We start from the raw sequence: 12,982 nt of genomic DNA on the forward strand, positions 1-12,982 counted from the left end.
GGAAAAAATATAGTAAATTTCCCTTCTGGGGATTATATTTACCCAGCCTTTTCAGGCTGCATTATCATCCACTGCAATCTATTTCACTTCCATTCATGAGTCACTCTGACACTACACTGCTTTTTAGCTCTGTAAACAGTACAAAAACTGAGCTCCTAGATACAAAAAAGGAAGGAATTTTGAACATAATGTTTTTTATCAATGAAACATATTGACACATGACTATACTGTTGTCAGTCATACTTCCATTGAAGTTAAAAGGAATAAGAGCAAGCCAATATTTGATAATTAATTCACAAATGTACTAAGTCCTAACAGATATGGAACACAAGTGATTCTACATAGTGATTCTTTGATTTGCAGCACCTTTAATAATTTGCCATGATAAAACTTCCAATGAAAAAATGTGTACACTAACATAATAAAACACACTTTAAAGGTAAGCATAGTGTATATAGTATATGGGAATGTAATATATACTTTATTAAAAATGTTTTGATGTTTTGCCCTATTTAAAGTTAGAAATAAAACAGTCATGTAACATTCAATCATGTTACAGTTTCAGTATTATTATAAGCAATAAACACTTTATTAAAGTTGAGGCAACAAGGAAGCACAACACATTAAACTGAGAATTAAATGGAGGCACATTTATATACTATAAAGTTGGAATGTGCCTTTGAGAGTGGCAAGCTCCCATCACTGAGTTCCTACCCCAGTAGGCAGGCAATGAAGTATTTTTAAAATATGTAGCTCAGATCCCCAGTCGTGGGGTGTGAGACTTCCAGAGAGAAACAAAACTATCCAAAAGTAGATTTGGTCTGAACTCAGAGTCTGATCTCCAGGTGTGAGATGTGGTGTCCCTGTGCTCCTGCAAGAGATGCCAGCCTCTCGCTGCACTCAAAGGTAAGCAGGCACAGGCATCACGCGGCTCCTTCCACACCTGGACCCAGCACAGCTCTTCTTGGTGCACGATTCCTGGGAAAATACCTACTTGATTGGAAAATACCTGCTTGATTTCAGCAAAACCTACCCAAGTAACCCTGGCTTTACAGAATACTTAGGCATATTTGGCTGGTAATGGTTTGTCTGTGTCAGCAACAAGGTGACAAATTATGACAATGCATTGTTTTGACAAAGGGAAATGTTTAGGGGAAAACCATGAAAATTTTGCCCAGGTGCTGTGTCCATAGGAGCACCCAAGCTTATTTTTTGCACCAGGAGAACCCATTTGAACTTGCTTCCTAGTGCCCAGATGGGTCCTTGCATGCAATCTGATGGGTTCCTCCTGCAGTTCTAGGTAGGCAAGTTATTTATTACTTCCTCTCCTGAACTGCTGGGAGCCTGATTATGCACTGCTGATGTTTGCTTTCTCAGTTCAGGACTTGGCTGCATTTCCAAAAGAGGTGCTGTTTGTTAATGGTCAAAATGATCTCTGTGTTAGTCTCTATAAATAACTAGAAACAATGCACCAGTGGGGTAGAGATTTCTCAATGTGAAATGTGACAGTGATCTTGAAATCCTACCTCAATCCTGCCTCCATACATACCATAAAATGCAGTATCCTTCATATTCTGTTACACCATATATAAAATAAAGCAGTCTATACATTGTCAGAACACTATTAATAATACACCTTGCACCTTTACTCTCTGAGGTCTTAAAAAACAGCACTCTGCAAACCTGTGCTAACTGAATGTCACTGACCAAGTCCATCAGCAGCTGATTATCCCACTAGCCCAGACAAACAGCAGGTTAGTAATAAATAATAAATAATAGGCTATTATATGCTGTTTTGACAGCAGATGTCATTTCTAGAGCAGTTCATCCCTTGCCATGTTCAGTGTGTTAGATGAAATGAGGAGGAGGTGGAGGACAAAGAGCTCCCAGTTCTTCCAGTGCTGAGCAAGGAGCCCTCCAGGGAACCACGAGGCTTCTTCAGACTGCAGGAACATCTGGGCTGTATAAGAACAGCTCATAGGCCATGAAATTTTACACATAGGCTGTGTGTGATTCACTCCTGGGTATTGCCATACCTTCAGTGAAATCTCACCAGTGACTGCAAAAGGAGAAGGCTCAGGGATGGAGATGAGCACTTCATAAAATCCCATGTGTGACAACACTCATGGATCAGTTCCAGAAGCCTTTTAAGGAAGCACTGGGGCTGCCTGGAGCCTGGTTACTTGCCTGTCTTCCCAGGCAGGTTTTGCAACTTCCTGGGAACAAAGTTCCGCCTGGATGGTTGGATGGTTACTGACATCCACTCTGGGAGCCCTTTGGGCTGTGTTTTTGCAAACTGGCCTGGCTGCAGCACAGGCACCACAGGGGCCTGAACCCCACTGGGATTAGACAAAGAATTATGATTTGGCACAGGAAACATCCTAAGATGTGATCTCAGGTCTGCCATCTCTCTCCTTTCTTCTGCATGGTGGTTTGGAACCCCAGGCTGAACCAATGCTCCTGTGTATTTATACCCTCCTGTCCCAAGCCCACAGCTGCTCATGCAGCAGCCCACAGGACCCATTGCCTGCCCAATCCCTCCTGGTGCCCACTCCTTGGACCACAGAAACTCTGCTGGGGAACCAGCTCTGCCCTGGGGCACCACCCACACTCGTGGCTGAGGTCCCAGCATGAGGAGGGGTGGTCCCAGAAAACTGTGCCTCACTGGGACATGTTCAAGTTTTCTGATCCCAGAAAACTGTGCCTCACTGAGACATGCCTCTGGTGCTGCAGCAATGGAATTAGAATCATAGAATAATCTGAGTTGAAAAGGAGCCACAAGGATTATCTAGCCCAACTCCTGGGCCTGCACAGGACTGACACAAGAGTCACCCCATGTGCCTGAGAGAGCTGTCCAAACTCTTCTTGAACTCTGGAAGTTCAAATCCCTCTGAACTGTGGGGGAATGGAAGTGCATTTAAAAAAAATAATTTCATTCCTCTTTGCTGCCTTACTAAAACTGTCTGGGCAAACATTTCACCCCTCAGGCTTGTTGTCACTCTTTCCTGAAGTTCTGAGCCTTCCCACCTGCTGAACACCCATCCATCTGCTGGCACATCACAGATTGAAGGCACATCTTTTTCTACTTGCACAGATTGAGGAGAAAAATTCCATTTGTTGAAAGATGTTTAACTGAGTTTTGTGAAAGAAAAACCTCCTCCAAACAATGCTGATGGAAAGGTAAGCCTTGCATTTATTATGGAAGATACAAGGGCAGATAAACAAGGCCAGCATGTGTTTAGCAGTCTGGCAGCTAGAGCAAAGTTCAAATAAAAAGTCCCTCAACAGCCACCACAGTTGCTGCCAGTGGACTGCCTTTTTTAAAATGGAAAATCTATCTTTGCTTTAAAAATTCACTCAATGCTGCCTTGATCACTCTGGTTTCAGGTAGCTGGCAATGCTCCTGAGCTCCTGGGCCAAGATGAATGAGTTCTGGCTCCCAGGGGAAGGAGGGGAGGTGGGACCCCAGTGGGAAACTGTTGCTGCCCCATCATCAGAGCAAGGGACAGGACACTGCAGTGCTCCATGACCTGCTTACCATCGACTCAGCTTTCATGGATCCAGGCAGTAAATGAAAGGATGGCTCTGGGGCTTTGTGTTCTCAACATTTATCCCTGGTGTGCTTGTCCTCTGCCAAGACATGGAACAAGTGTGCTCACCCCAGTTTCTTCATCAAGTCTGTAGGGTGGAAATAATTTACACTTAATATTTTTTTAATTCCCAGTTTCACATTGTTCTAGTTTTGTCCAAGGTTATGAGGAGGGTGGAGCCTGGAGCTGTGTGGGCACCTCTGAGTGGTTGTTCTACACCACTCACATCACTGAAGTGGGTAGAACTATGGAATTCTCACTTCCAACGAGAAGGGGGATGTCTCCCACTCAGGAAAGAAAAGGTGCATGCAGAGGCTCTGGGGAACAATTTTTTTTCCTGTCTCAGGAGCTGTGGCACGGGCTTAGGTCAGTGAAAATATTTTCTGTATGTAAATTGCCCTCTTTTTTTGTATACTTTTGTTATTAATATTGTTGCTGTTGCTGTCACTGTTTGTTTTCTTATCTCATTGCTGTTCCTAGTAAATTGTCCTCATCTCAGCTCAGAATTTCTACCTTTTGTCTCTGTCTGTCTCAGGATGGGGGAAGGGAGAGGCTCCATGGGACTCAATTTCCAGCTTAAACCATGATGCACATTTACATGTTACTTCAATTTTAAAATCACTTAACAGAGTGTATCCAGGTCTCTTCAGTCTTCATTAATAAATAAAATCGGCCAGGGACCATTTGCTTGCTCTGGGGCAGAGCAGCCCAGTGCAGCTCCCATCCACATGGCTGAACTCTGTTCCTGCCCTGTGCACTCTGGCTGAGGGAGAACAACCACAAGGAAAAAACATCCTGTGGTGTTCCCTGCCTGGTTCAGGGTGCTGTTGGAACAGTGCTGGGCAGCACAAGCCAGCAGTGATGGGGTCCATGCTAAAAGCGGCTTGTCATGTGTGCCTGTGGCTGAACCCCCCACTCCAGCCTCATTTTATGGACCACTGTAGGTGTACCTGGGGAGAATTAATTGATCCCAGTTTAGTTCCCTGTATCCGACACCTTCTAGATATTTGTAGCATATGCTCCTAAATAGCATGGATGGAAAAAAGAGTTGACAATTTTATTTAATTTATGTCATGATTTATCTCATTATTTTTCAATTCGGGATCTTCACCCTTCACAGTAGAGTGTCAAGCTGTGCAAATGTGGCCTGTAAAAGCTTCAGAGCTGCATCTGCAAAGGTGAGAAAGTCAGAAGAAATACACAGGCAGATGGCTCAGGGGACAGAGCACTCTCTGGGTACAAGGTCAAGGAAAACCTGACAAAACAAAAATCATTCTGAAATGTAACACCCACACAGCCAGTCATGCTTTCACCATAGAGAATCATAGACAATTAAAGAAAAAAAATTTCCTAAGTGATCCTGTCAACATCCTGGAGAGCAAGAAAGTTAATCTGCATCCTCCAATGGTCAAGGGCAACAAAGGTTTCTTCAACAGGACTAGATAAACTTCATAAATTTTCAGTAAGAAATAAAGCCCACAAAGACAATTCCTTTGCTATTTATTCTTTACTAAACACCTTCTTGTCTTGGATAGCTCCAGCCACAGTGTGAATGGAGTGTGGGTTTTCCAGGCAACCCCTGCACAGCCAAAGCCCAAGGGCAGGTTCCTGTGGTGGCTGAGCACTGTAAAGCTTTTTGCCTGGCTCTTAGGACGTGCTTTGGAAAGTAGGACTGAAACACTACTCTGCTTAAAACCTTTTCCACAGGATATTCACCTGTGGCCTGGCAAACAATTAACCAGCTGCATTGCTTCTGAGGCAAGTGGTAGACACTTGAAGCCTTGAGTGTGTCTTTATTAGCTCTTGGGTGTAACCACTTTTAGGACTCAGGAATTGCTAGGGGTGAAAGCTTGGAGGTGTATTATCTGTCATCCGCATAATTCTTTTTCACAAAAAATATGGCCTTACTGAACTTACATGGTTTTATTATGGATGGCATCTCACATAGCAAATATATTGTACACTGGTGGCAAAGCAGGCATTAATGTAGTTTATTTAATTTTCTAGCAAAAACAATGGAGAGTCAGATTACACTTCATGTAATTCACAATGTATGCCACTGAATTCTGAGCCCTGTGCAAGTGAAAAAAATTACCATCTCTAGCCCGGTCATACTAGTTTGAACTACAGGATGTCAGTATTTTAGCCCCAGAATTCAGCTTTAAACTTTTCATTTATTAGCTAAAATGAGGCCTACCACCTCTGGCAGAGGAGGTGAGAGATGCGGGTTTCCCTGTTTCCCGCGTGGTTCCCCAGGAATCGCACGCTGTCCGACTCCAGCTTTCCCGGCGGATGCTCAGGAGGTACCTGGGGCCCTCAGGAGCTCCGAGTGCTGCCGTGGGCTGCCACAAGCACATCACTCCCCCGGCTCACTGTGTCACAGCCGTGTCACAGCCGTGTCACCCCGGGCCGAGCACGGGCAGGGCTCACCGGGCTCTGCCCCTCCGTGCAGCGGGGCTGGGGCTGCTGCTGGAGACAAACGCGCCCGCAGGTCCTTCCTGACCTGTACAAATCGCTCCTGTCACTCCCTGTTAGGAGTCTTCTGAGCACTGACAGGAAAAACAAGTCACCCTGTGAGTAGCGGGACTAATTGGTGGTTTCCTGCGCTGGAAGCGTTCATTACACAGCGCTTTTCTCTCCATTCGGTTATCTAAACGCTGCCGCCCCTCCCTCAGCCAGCCACTAATGGAGTGCACTTTCTTTTCCTATTTCTGTGAAACCCGTGGAAAATAAAGACCTTTGCAAGGGCTTCCTACTATGCTAACAGTCCTGCGAGTGCAGGTTTTTGTGTAGGTGTTGTACTTGACTCGGCTTATCAACACCGGGTTAGCATAAATGTCAGGGTCTCTTCCCTAGGAAGGGAGTATTGCTTAATCACGTTAATTTAATCCATTTTACCATACTTCTAATCTTGGTCAGTGTAGGAGGACCTCTCAAAGTGCTCCTGTACCTAACAAGCACAGACAGTATTCATCTGATGTCAGCAGCCAAGAGTGTATAGAAGAGCTGCTAAATGTACTAGAATCCTGAAACGGTTACAGATGTCCTGCAAATTATTGCTGCTGAAATTTGATTGCATGTAAATCTATTTTGCACATAGAATCACAGAATAATTTGGGTTGGAAGGGGATTTAAAGACAACTAATTACATACAGTTACTCCTCTGTCATGGGCAGGGACCCCTTCCACTGTCCCAGGTTGCTCAAAGCCCCATCCAGCCTGGCCTTGAATGCCTCTATGGATGGGGCATCCACAGGAAAGAATTTCCTCTTAACAGCTAACCTAAACCTACCCTCATTCAGTTTAAAGACATTCCCCCTTGTCCAATCACTCCACACCCTTGTAGAAGGTCCTTTCGCAGCTCTCTTGAAGCCCTTTTTAATACTGGAAGGTGCTGTAGGATCTCCTCAGGGCCTTCTCTTTGCTGGTTATTTTGACGTGTTTACAGACCAGCTGGCTTTTCCCCCTGGACTGGCTTTCCATCAGGAAGGCAGGCACATATGAAGCTCCACCAGCCAGCTTTTGCCTCCTGAATTCTGTTCCCTGGGAAGCATACAAAGGCCCAGGTTTCAGCAATTAAGACATTCAGAGCCGGTGTTGTATTTCACTGTGATTCTTGCTCCTGAAGGACTTTGGGCAACCCTTTGGCCTTCCTCCCTTGCATAAGCAGACCCATGCAAGAACAACAGCAACCTGAGAACCTGCACAGGACAGGCTCCTTCAGTCTGAGCTCTCCAGACTACAAAAGCCGCTCGGTGACATTGACCACAGGACAGACAGACAGACAGGAAATTCCACCAACCACAGTGGCTGCTGGCATGACTTGTGTCCTGCCCCCTCAGCAGATTCCTTCCTGCCTGTTGCTGATTCACCACCACCAGCTGCTCACATCTTCATGCACTGTCCTGCCTGGTGGCCCTGGTAAGCTACTCCAGAGGAGGAGTTCCATCCTGAACTTCAGTTATTGTTTTATTCTTTTTCCTTTAGCTTTGTTTTGCAAACATTGTTGTAAAACTACTTCATTTTTTAGCAAAAAAATCAGCAAGTACTGGCAGATCCTGGTGGTATGTGATATTTCCCAACAAGTAGCTATGTCTGAATGGGGTCAGACCTCACACCACAGGTGATGCTCACTGGGTACATGGAACAGCACAAGGCTTCAACCAAAGAAGCCAAAGGTAAAGCACTGCAAGCAGAGTATGACTGATCTCAGGTGTTGTATTTCTTTCTCTTGCTTATTGTCTATCACAATTGATATTTGGCAATTTCTCAAGAAAAAAAAAAGGCATTTGGTTCAGGTTTAGTAAGTTCCATGAAACTTTTGTCTTGGTGTGTATACCTTCATCTGTGTATTTATAAGATCTTCCTTTTTATCTATGTGTCTCATGTCAGCACCAGCCAGGGTTTAGCTGAACAACTCTTTCAACATAACATAAATATGATTGTCAAGCCCCTCACAAACTTTCACACTCTGAGGTCGCACAGGATGGGGCACCTGAGGGATGCCTCATTCTGGTCAAAGCCACCCATCCCTAGGGATGACCAAGAACCTCAGCAGTGTTGTAAGCAGGAGGCAGGGCAGGAAGATAACTCCACCAAAACCCAGCTGTTGGTTTCACACTGACCACAGACGTGGGACTGCTAACTGAAGAATAATCCTTGTAGAAACAGGCACTCACAGCCTTTTTTGCTCCAGCTGAGACTGTATTTAGGATTGAGCACAGATTTTTTCAAACAAATTTATTTTATTAATTATATGCATCTATACAGACTTTTGCTGTAGGATTGTAAAAGCTTTTCAGCCTTCTCTCTACTAACTTTTCAATCACTACTGTAAGGCAATGTTTTTTTCCCTTAATAGAGAAAGATATTAAAACACAGATGATGACCATGGTGGAGAGCAGCATTACCACACACAACATCCAAAGTGGATTAGTTGTGTATCACAGAATATCTGGTTGGGAGGGACCTCAAGGTTCATCTGGTCCAGCCTTTCTTGGCAAAAGCCTGGTCTAGGCAAGGTGGCCCTCTATCCTGTTGAATCAAATCTCAGAAGTGTCCAGGGCTGAGGAACTCATCTCTTCCCTGGGGAGATTATTCCCATGGCTTGTCCAGACTGTAACACATCAGTTTCTCTAGGAGGAGGCTGTGGGAAACTATCAAAAGCCTCTGAGAAATCTAGGTAAACAATGTCCACTGCTTGCCCCACATCAACCAAGCAAGTTATTTTATTGTAGAAGGCAATCAGGTTTGTCAAGCACAGTTTGCCTGTGGTGAATCTGTACTGGCTTTTCCCAACCATATGTTTCATCTGACTTGTGATAGCCCCCAGGAGGATTTGCTCCATAACTTTCCCAGGGACTGAAGTAAGACTGATGGGCCTATAATCTCCTGGGTCCTTCTTTAAGCCTTTCTTGAAGATGGGGGTGACCTTAACCTTCTTCCAGTCTTCTGGGATGCCCTTCAACCCTCATGACTTCTCCATTATTACAGTCACCTCAACCATGACATCAGCCAGTTCTCTGGACACCCTCAGGTGGATGTTGTCAGAGCCATCAATGTGCAGGGGCCAAGCTCCTGTAATTGCTCACAGACCTACTCCTCCTTCACCGACTGTGGGTCTGTGCTTGCCTCAGCCTGGATTTTTGTGCTGAAGGTCCAGCAGTGAAGACAGGACTGAAGAAAGTGTTGAGAACCTCTGCCTTTCCTGTGTTATTGGTGACTAATTCAGCTTTCCTGTTGGACAGCAGGCCAACTTTTTTTTTTTTCTATTTCCTCTTGTTTACATACATGGAGAGCCCTTTCTTGTAGGTTTTGACAACAGCTTCTCTTGCCCATGGGCAGTGTGTCCCCATGCTGCTTCTTGGAAGTGCAAAGAGCAGCCCTGCCCTCAGAATGTGACCATGTTCTTCCTTTTGCAGGAGCAAGATGCATATGGGATTTAGAGACCCTCAGCTCTGCCACCATGCCCAGACTGCAGGGACCAGCCTTCAGATGCCTTTCTTTGCTATGTAGTACAAGAACTTCTGAAAACATATATTTGTTCTCTATAATAAACAAGGGAATATTGGGTCCAAGATTGTCATTAGTATTAAAGTGGGTGAGGGAAGGCAGGGAGACAGAAAAAAATTGAAGTGCTTATTCCTGAAATTTCAGCATGCTTTTCAGCCCCCCTTGAGTCCTTGTGTACCTGAAGAAGAACCACAGCACAGAAGGCTGTGTAGCTGCCTCTGGAGGGGAAATGCCAGCAGTGCTGTGTGAAGATTGTATCATGGTGCTCTCATTGCTTATATCTCATTTAACATGGATGAATGCAATGGAAAGGAGCTGGAGGATTGATGGGAAGACAAGCAAACTTTTCAATAGGTAGTGCTGAAAGAACATGCAAAGTGCCCTAACTGGCCAAGGGATTGTGTTGTGCAGGATTTATTTTCTTCTTTATGAAACTGGTGATCAGTGTAGGAACCCTCTGCATGGAACAATTTCAGATCTTTTTTTTTTTTTTTCTGTAAGGTGTTTCCTAGATCAATATTAATGTCCCCATGCTCAAGGTGAAGTTGGAGTTTATGCTGCCTCATAGAGAAAATGTGAGGAGCCCCTGGTAATCCTTCTATTACTGCAGGTAGGGAAGGGGAGGCATGGTCTGAAATGTGCTCCTGGGGTACCAGGAACACAAGCTGGAGCAGGCATTAGAGGCAGTGGTGCTTGGTAAGGAGGGAAATTAGCTCAATGCATAGAAAACATGCACTTTCCCAGAACAATACAACTCATATTATGGTATTATGTGAGTCCTACCTCAACCTAAATTCTCTTTTCAGGCAGGAGCCAGGGCAAGGACATGGCTTCAGAAATCCTAATAGAACCACAGAAACTGGCTGAGGAATCCCAGCTTCAGTTCCCAAACACAGGGACATGACTTTCAGAAACACCAGGAAGCTGGACTGCCTTGTTCCCTGTGCCCAGTTCTCCTTGATATACTCAATAGGAATCTAGAGGAACCTCCCTTATTTATGTGGAAGGGACTTTGCTGGTTGCTAACTTGCAATGGGACATGTGACACAGGCCTGAAGCAAATCAGTAAATACAGAAATTTTCTCTTGAGAAGGCAAGGGTGGGGCAGAGGACATGGTAATTACATGTTCTCCATGAGTGCTGCTTTTCTTTGCTTGCCCAAAGCAGCTTTGGAGAAAGCATTCCTTATTGTGTATTTCTCATTTGTGCTGCCTTTTTGTTCCCCTCAAAAAAAAATCCCCTTTCAGAAGGTTTGTCATCCTTTGCATGAAATCCAGCAGCAGTGGGGGCATAACAGAATACATGGTTGGTGGATGATGATCTGGGATATGCTCCTGGGAACCTTGACTTGTGTACTGTGCCACTAGCAGTATTTAGAGGCCAAAGCTTGACACAGAGTGGCTCTAAGAAGTCACATGTTCCTAGGGGGTATGCTGCTATCTTTTTTCTCCTCCTTCTCTAAGCTCTCCAGCCTTACTACCTCTGAAAAGGTGTGAAGAAGAGGACTTGGAAACTGAATGCAGGATCTATCCTTTGCTGAGAACTATGCAGAATGTTGAGTGAAGGACAGCGGTGATGAATGGGGACTTCCTGTTGAGCAAAAAGCAAGAGAACTTGCCACAGTGTTTAGTTGTCATCTTGGCAATGAGCAAGGGTACCCTTGTTCCTCCCAGACCAAAAGTCTGAAGCCCTAAGTCATCATTTGACATCACCTGCTTTGCCTCAGGTAGCACTGGAATCATGTAGCTTATCACTGGAACAGTGTGAGTACCCCTTCCCCTGCCAGGACGTGCTGGTTTAGAGACACCAAACTGGCTGATTCGGCTCTACCTGTAAGACCTCTGACCACCATGGCCCATGGAAGTGGAGAAGGTAGGGGAGGGCCAGAGGAAAAGCTGCAATGTACCTCAACAGTGAAGTGAACTTGCCAGTGAACAGTCAACGTTGTATTGTACAATAATGCTGGAGCAGAGTGGAACAGAAACCCACCTCTGGAAACGAGCAGCAGCCTCAAAGGGCTCAGTGTTTGGCCGTGATTTTCCCAGAGATGTGTTTTTACAGCTGTGGTTAATGTGTGACTAATCCTCACTGTGCAGCAACCACACAACCTCTCCTTGGAGTGGTGCGAGCGCATGGCGGCTTTGGGTCGGAAGTAGAGATGGTAACATCTGAAAAGAATCCTTAAAAATGACAACACTTCTGAGCAGGGCTCTAATCATTTATGTCATGCCTGAGAAACTTGCAGCCAGGCTCTGTTGCAGAGGATAGATAGATACGATTGTTATTTTAGCTAGCCGGATGTCACTTCTACCCTTGGATGAATCATGGAGTGAAATGGACTCTTCCATCCCACCCCGCAAGAGATTGTGGTTCATCCCGCACCTCTGTACCTGCCCCTAAAACAGAGTCTGTAACCCCATTGGCCCATGCCTTGTCCCAGCCCACCTAGGAACCCCTGAAAAGGGGGCTCCGAGCGGCCATCCGGCCTCTTGGACTTCCTCCCTCTCTTGGACTCCCTTCCTCCCTGGGGCTTCCCCTCTCCTAAACCCTCCGTTTCTCTCTCCCCTCCCCCGTCCTCCTAAGCCCAGCCACGTGCTATGCCTGAGAGCACGAGGCTTGGGCATCCCTGAATTCTCCAATAAACCTCTTCCCCCAAGAGCAAGCTTCAGAGATCTCTGCTTCCCTCCACCCCCAACCGTGCAAGAGGAGCCTACTCATCCCTCAACTGGCGCCCAACGTGAAAGAAAAAGGAACCCACGAATCTCGACACCTCCATGCACGGTAATTACCTGTGATAGCCTCCTCTTCGCTCTGAGCACAGGCTGTCGTTGCTAAGCAACGTAGAAGCCTTATCTCTTTAAAGTTTGCCGAGGCATTTTACCCTCGAGCACCATCGCCTGTCAATAGCCGGCTTTTGGAGCTCTTGGGACTGCCCGAGCAAGGAACCGCTGCGGAGCTGCAGCAAACCCGAGCTGTGAAGTAGCTGGTGGCACGTGGCCACGTTAAGAGAGCGCACTGAGCACTGCCTAGCACTGCCTGCGCTGGAAGCCCCGAGGGGGGAGGTCTGAAGGTCCCGAGCACGGAAAAGCCGTCCGGAGAGACGCCCGGAGCTCTGAGGGGACCTGTGCAGAGTCCTGAGGAGAGGATCTCTGCTTTTGCGAATTTGAGGTGAGCTACACAGGTCTAAAATATGGGACAATCCCACTCTACCCAAGATAGAGATCTCTATAAGCAATTTAACCATCTTTTACGTAGTTATAACAGTAGTTTGCCTAAGAAAGAGTTAAAATCCCTTTTGGAATGGGTCCTGCCCCACTTCCCTCATGCGGATCGATCAGCCGCCTTTACCAAAGAATTCTGGGACTCAGTAGGTGATAGGC

The sequence above is a fragment of the Lonchura striata genome, chromosome 3, assembly GCF_046129695.1.
Source record: "Lonchura striata isolate bLonStr1 chromosome 3, bLonStr1.mat, whole genome shotgun sequence".
Taxonomy (NCBI): domain Eukaryota; kingdom Metazoa; phylum Chordata; class Aves; order Passeriformes; family Estrildidae; genus Lonchura; species Lonchura striata.